General features: G+C 34.1%; 1 protein-coding gene across 3 annotated transcripts in view; it reads left to right on the forward strand.

Moving 5' to 3' along the window:
* LOC133191060 (uncharacterized) overlaps positions 1-7,375 on the forward strand; it is a 103,723-nt gene that overhangs the window by 61,888 nt on the left and 34,460 nt on the right. The gene's annotated exons all lie outside the window — the stretch shown is intronic.

The raw sequence follows: 7,375 nt of genomic DNA on the forward strand, positions 1-7,375 counted from the left end.
TATAATTATTTTGAGCATTGTAAATGATATTTGATAAATTTCTTTAGGTCACTGTGGGACACTTTAGAATAGATGATGTTTTATATTCACTTTTTAAAACATCTTTCTTCTGTGACAATTAACACACTTTTTTTTTTACATTTTCAGCTTTTCTGAAATTATGTTAAATATTTATCATCAGTTTTTGGACTTTTGTTTTTGATTGGCTGGAAACAAAGCTGTAGATTTGATCATTCTGCATCTTCTTAAACCTGAATGATCTAAGTCGGTTGTATTTTTTGAGGTTATTTTGGAGGGATTTGCCATTGACCCGCATATAAGTCGGTGCAACTTTTTGTTAGGATCGGTTGACAATTTCAAATCACTGCTCTGATTTTTAAACCAGGTTTCAATTAATATTTTAAGAAATGACACTGATATGTAATTTTAAATCGTCAACAAAATAAGTAATGCACTCTTAAGATAAAAAAAAAAAGTTATTAAAATATGTGATACTTGTACTTTATCATGTGTTTATGCATAATCTTAGAATAAATAAATGATATAATGTATCCTGACTTTGCTCAAAGATAATCATCCGGGAAATGTTTATAAAATATTACATTTCAACTTCCAGAAAAATAATCTTTTATGACTCGCCTATAAGTCGGACATAGAGTTTTGGTCCAAATTTTTACTCCCAAAAAACCGACTTATAGGTGAGTATATACGGTAATTGAAAATGCTCACAAAAATGATTCCGATTTCACATAGTAATGTGAATTTACCCATGGAATTTCTTCGAAGTTTATTATTATAGTTAATCATTTATATAGGGAAAATTATCAAATCTCAAATATATTTTCAGGAAATGTGAATAAAAACACCAGTTATGTATTTTCTAATTGAAAATTGATCAACAAATATAGTAGGATTAAAAAAAATATAGGTATCCAGGCATTTGGAGAAAATTGCATCTTTTTTATGCTTATAAAGTATTTTAGTTCTTCTTTTTACTTCAGTTGTCATATAATACATAGTGTAAAAAGCTTGTGCTATCATTGCTAGGCATCACATATCACATCTAATTTCATATCATGCTAATAAGCTGGGGTATCTAATGTTAGACAATAGGGAATTCAATTTTTCTGCAAATGAATTCATTTTTTTGTTTTATGGGGTACAAATGTCAACTTTTTACAAGACCGTTTCTAAGACTTCAAAGAATCTTGAATCATATTGAGATGCATAAAATGAAAATTGTTGCACAAAAAAGATCTCAATTTCAGACTTCATTTTTAGACTTTTTAAATAAAATAATAAATTTAAGAGTTATCCTTCCTGGCTGAGGATTGGATATCCTTAAAAATCTTCTTTACTCCTGGACATTAAGCAGCAAAACTGTTGGCATAATTGTAATAAACATTGAGTCCTCTACTGAAATTATGAAATTCATAGCCCCAGGGTCAGGGGTTCTGGTGCTAGGGCGGGGCTATATAGATCATCATACAGTGAAAGTGCATTATTTTTTTGAAAATCTTATCTGCTCCATGGTATTAAACAAACAAACTTGATGCATACATTGTAGTTGTGATGAGGAAGAGTGCCTCTTCCAAAATTGTGAATTTCATGACCGCAGGGTCAGGGGTTCTGATGTTAGGGCAGGGTTCTATTGATTATATAGTGAAAATGCATTATTTCTTTGAAAATCTTCTCTGCTCCTGGGTATAAAGCCGATGAACTATGTACATAACTATGATGAGGAAGGATGCCTCTTCTAAAATTGTGAATTTCATGGCCCCTGGATCAGGGGTTCTGATGTTAAGGTGGGGGTCTTTTGATTATATAGTGAAAATGCATTAATTCTTTGAAAATCTTCTCCTCTGTTCCTGGATAAAAGTCGAAGAACTATGTACAATATTGAATTTTATGGCCCCTGGGTCAGTGGTTCTGGTGCTAGGGTGGGGGTGTAATGATTAATATATACTTAGTCTAGAGAAAATGCATTAATTCTTTGAAAATCTTTTCCTCTGCTCCTGAGTACTAAACCAAAGAACTATTACATAGTTATGACGAGGAAGGGTGCCTCTTCCAAAATTGTGAATTCATGGCCCGTGGGTCAGGGGCTCTGGTGTAAGGGAGGGGTACTATTAATTCTATAGTGAAAATCCATTAATTCTTTGAAAATCTTCCTCTCTACTCCTGAGTCTTATGTCGATGATCTAAGTATGATAAGGGTGCTTCTTCCAGAATTGCATCCTCACAATGTCAAGGTTTTGTGATTTCGGAACTCCACACAAACCCTTGACATAAGTCGTTATTTAAAAGTTTGGCTTGTGGTTACACATGACATAATGGGTAATTATAAACTAACCAATGAGAATATATTTTTCAATTCCATCGTTATCAAATTGCCCAACTCCAGAGCATATCTTTTATGATTGTAAGGAAAATGAATCCCCCATGTTTCATTTGAAGTAACTAGTCACAAATTCTACAAATTGACACTTTCCACTTTAAAGACGAGTCATATTCATTTAGGCCAACATTTTTTTCTTTTCTGTTTTACGGGAATTTTTTTCAAAAATTTGAGTCGGGGGTTTGAAATAAAAATAAAAATAAAAGCTCGAAATTTAAGCAGTCGGTCAGAAAATAAAAATAAAATGAAAAAATGCAATAAAATTTTTTATTTTTAAGGTTGGAATTTTTTTTGTATGACCTTAATTTGTTAGAAAAACAGTGTTATTTGAAAAACTTATGTACACAAAACATAGAATTGGTACTGTTAATGGATCAATGAACTATTTTAAATTTAACTTTCTCTTAGATATTTGGGGCAGGGGTGCATTTATAGTATAAAGCTTGCAGTTTCTAACATTAATGCAAATCAAACATACAAAACTATAGCCTTCTCTCAGTTGTCAAATATCATATTGTCACCACAGTAAACCTATAGGACTTATGTCACACCCCTCATAAACTTTTCAGAATCTTTTATTTTTCGGTATTCAGCAAATTACAAGATCTGAGGATATTGGACTAGTTATGGAAAAGTTATGGAGAAAATACAGTAAGACATTCAATGGATCAGCTAAAATAAATTAATTCACAGAAGTGCACATGAGACATGATAAAAAGAAAAGTTGTATAATATTTTTTTTCAATGTACTTCCAATTAATATATACGTAGGTGGAAAAAACGTACCACAATATCTCTATTGAAAACATATTCAAACTTCCTCAATCTTTAGTATATATGATATCTTTTTATCCTTATATTTTTCTTTCTGAGCATGCTAACTTTCAACATAATTGTAGAAAATACACATCTTTCCCATAGTATACACATGTAAAATACACCTGACAATATTCTGTTTACTGCAGAATTTAAAAATTTAATTGTTGAAAATGGTTCTAATCCACAACATTTGAATGAAAAAAGAAACCAGGTCTTGAACTGAAATAATATTTGTAAGGGCGTATCATTTACAACAATACTTTTCCCTAATGGTAAAAAAAGTTGTTTTACTAAACAAGAGCTATAAATACATATACACTACATCAGCTGATATGAATACGCTGATCAATCAATGTACATTAATTTGTTACATAGCACGCAAAATTCCATAAAGCGATAAAAAAGGAAATAATGTCTTGTATTAATCAAGCATATATACCGATATATTTTCGTAGGTAATTCTGAATTCCAATATTTGTCATAAAACGAGTGAAAGTTGTGACTCGAATTTCCTCAGTCACGCCACTTTCTACCAGTTCTACAGTGTTCTAGTGTTCTGTCGTTACTTGTAAAAGAAAACATGTTTGTCTTAAAATTAAGTTTAAAAAAAATCTTCAAGACGTATTTCGATGTATTGAAGCAATTGTCAAAGATAATACGTACTCAAAACTTTTCAAAACAAGCGGTTGACAGAACCTCGATTTCCACGTGGCCCTCCGCATGACATTTGATCAAGATTACTGTTTCGTCTATTTCATTCAATCTTTCATTAAAATTTATACTTTTTCTAATATAAAACATTGACACGTCACTTTTTAAACTGACTATTCAAAAACACGTGAAACCCTCCGATTCTGACATTTTGGCGCTATGCTGTGCAGTGACTATTCACGCCTCGAATACTGTGATTGGATGAATCTATTTACCTCAGCCAATGACAAATCGCATTTTGAAAGGCTTGTAAAAAGGTTATATACATTTCTTTTATCTTTTCAGTGACTATAAATAAACTATCGGCGGGAAAAATAAAACTTGAATTGGGGACTTTTATTTTTATTTCATTTTAGCCCAAATTAGGGTCGGCGCTCCCGTAAAACAGAATATAAAAAAATGTTGGCCTTACAAAACTTACCTACAATAAAAGCTGTTTTTCTGAATAGTAGCTTTCTAACTCAACTTTTAATTAACGACTTATGTCAAGGGTTTGTGTGAAGTTCCGAAATCATAAAACCTTGACATTGTGGGGTTTGCCAGAATTGTGAATTTCAAGGCCCCGTGGTCAGGGGTACCATGGGGGAGGGTCTCTAATGATTATGTACTGAAAATGAATTATTGCTTTGAAATCTGCTCCTTGGTTTTAATCAAACATTAATGATGAACAAGACTGCCTTTTCCAAAATTGTAAATGGTGAAATGTGTGGCCCCAGGGTCAGGGGCTCCTGTCGGGTGGGGCACTACTGATTGTCTAGTGGAAATGCATTTTCTTTTTTTTTCCTCTGCTCTGCCTCTGGGTATTTAGTAATCAAACTAAGCATGCTAATTTTATACTTGCGATGAGCAATGGTGCCTCTTTCAAAATTGTTAATTTCATGGCCTCTGTTTAAAACATGAATCAAATTCAATTGTTGGAAAGTTGTTACATGATACTCAGGTGACCTATAAGGCCCATGGGCCTCTTTTTATTCGTTTTTTTAGGTCACCTGAGTCACTCAGGTGACCTATTGCTATCTGTTTTCGTCCGTCGTCATCCGTCGTGCGTCAACATTTGAACATTTTCAGCTTCTTCTCTGAAACCGCTGAATCAATTTCAGCCAATTTTAGCATATGGCATCTATGTGTGAAGGGGAACAAAATTTGTGAATATCATGGTCCCTGCTCCCCTGGGGCCTGAGGGGTGGGGCTAAAACCACCAAAATTAATGCAATCTTTAAAAATCTTCTTCTTTACTCCTGGACATCAAGCAGTCAAACTGTTGGCATGATTGTAATAAGCATTGAGCCCTCTACCAAAATTGTGAAATTCATGGCCCCAGGGTCAGGGGTTCTGGTGCTAGGGTGGGGCTATATAGATCATATAGTGAAAGTGCATTATTTCTTTGAAAATCTTCTTCTCTACTCCTGGGTATTATTGAAACAAATTAAATACATAGTTATGATAAGCAAGAGTGACTCTACCAAAATTGTGAAATTCATGGCTCCAGGGTCAGGGGTTCTTGTGCTAGGAGGAGGGGGGGGGCTACATAGATCATTTAGTGAAAGTGCATTATTACCTTGAAAATCTTCTTCTCTACTCCTGGGTATTATTGTGACAAATTGAATACATAGTTATGATAAGCAAGGGTGACTCTACCAAATTTGTGAAATTCATGGCCCCAGGGTCAGGGGTTCTGGTGCTAGGGCGGGGCTATATAGATCATATAGTGAAAGTGCATTATTTCTTTGAAAATCTTCTTCTCTACTCCTGGGTATTATTGAAACAAATTGAATACATAGTTATGATAAGCAAGGGTGACTCTACCAAAATTGTGAAATTCATGGCCCCAGGGTCAGGGGTTCTTGTGCTAGGAGGAGGGGGGGCTATATAGATCATATAGTGAAAGTGCATTATTACTTTGAAAATCTTCTTCTCTACTCCTGGGTATTATTGAAACAAATTGAATACATAGTTATGATAAGCATGGGTGACTCTTCCAAAATAGGGATTTTCATGACCCCTGGCTCAGGCGTTCTGATGTTAGGGCCGGGCTCTATTTATTATGTAGTGAAAATGCATTAATGCTTTAAAAATTTTCTTCTCTGCTCCTGGGTATTTTTGAAACAAACAAAGTACATTGTTATGATAAGCAATGGTGCCTCTTCCAATATTTTGAAATTCATGGCCCCATGGACAGGGGTTCTGGTTATAGGGTGGGGCTATATAGATCCTATAGTGAAGGTGAATTTTTCTTTGAAAATCTTCTTCTCTACTCCTGGGTATTATTGAAACAAATTAAATACATAGTTATGATAAGCAAGAGTGACTCTACCAAAATTGTGAAATTCATGGCCCCAGGGTCAGGGGTTCTGGTGCTGGGGCGGGGCTATACAGATCATATAGTGAAAGTGCATTATTTCTTTGAAAATCTTCTTCTCTACTCCTGGGTATTATTGAAACAAATTAAATACATAGTTATGATAAGCAAGGGTGACTCTACCAAAATTGTGAAATTCATGGCCCCAGGGTCAGGGGTTCTTGTGCTAGGAGGAGGGGGGGTTATATAGATCATATAGTGAAAGTGCATTATTACTTTGAAAATCTTCTTCTCTACTCCTGGGTATTATTGAAACAAATTGAATACATAGTTATGATAAGCATGGGTGACTCTTCCAAAATAGGGATTTTCATGACCCCTGGCTCAGGCGTTCTGATGTTAGGGCCGGGCTCTATTTATTATGTAGTGAAAATGCATTAATGCTTTAAAAATTTTCTTCTCTGCTCCTGGGTATTTTTGAAACAAACAAAGTACATTGTTATGATAAGCAATGGTGCCTCTTCCAATATTTTGAAATTCATGGCCCCATGGACAGGGGTTCTGGTTATAGGGTGGGACTATATAGATCCTATAGTGAAGGTGAATTTTTTCTCTGAAAATCTTCTCTGCCCCTGGCAACAATGTACTTGAAAGGTTAATAGAATAAGAGAATTATGCAAGAATTTTTATAATACAAAAAGTATTTTCATAGTTTTAATGATCAGGTAGACTTGTAAGTAATAGATAAATAAAAATGGAACAAAAATAACTTGTCTTATTAAATGTTCATCAAAGACCAAGAGAGGCCAATGTAAGAGATTTCAACAAGAAATTAAAATAGTACAGAAGCACTGATGGGTTTTTAATATACTGTATAGTGAAAGTGATAAATGGGGAACAGATTAGAACCTAATTTATAAACTGTCAATGAATACTAGATTAATTATTTTGTTGATCCTGATCACCCTATTTTTCTTGCTTTTGGGCAACAAAGCTTCACCTTTCAGTTCATTTTATACTCTATGGATCCTCTAAATTGTTGTATTATACTCAGGTGACCATTAAGGCCCTTGGGCCTCTTGTTTAAGAATTTCCCCCCAAAATTGCAAATCAGTTATTTCTCTAACTGGAGTTTGGCATGTGACATT

Source organism: Saccostrea echinata, unplaced genomic scaffold (genome assembly GCF_033153115.1).
Source record: "Saccostrea echinata isolate AGI-Se365-2 ecotype Australia unplaced genomic scaffold, CSIRO_AGI_Sech_v1 ptg000023l, whole genome shotgun sequence".
Classification (NCBI taxonomy): Eukaryota; Metazoa; Mollusca; class Bivalvia; order Ostreida; family Ostreidae; genus Saccostrea; species Saccostrea echinata.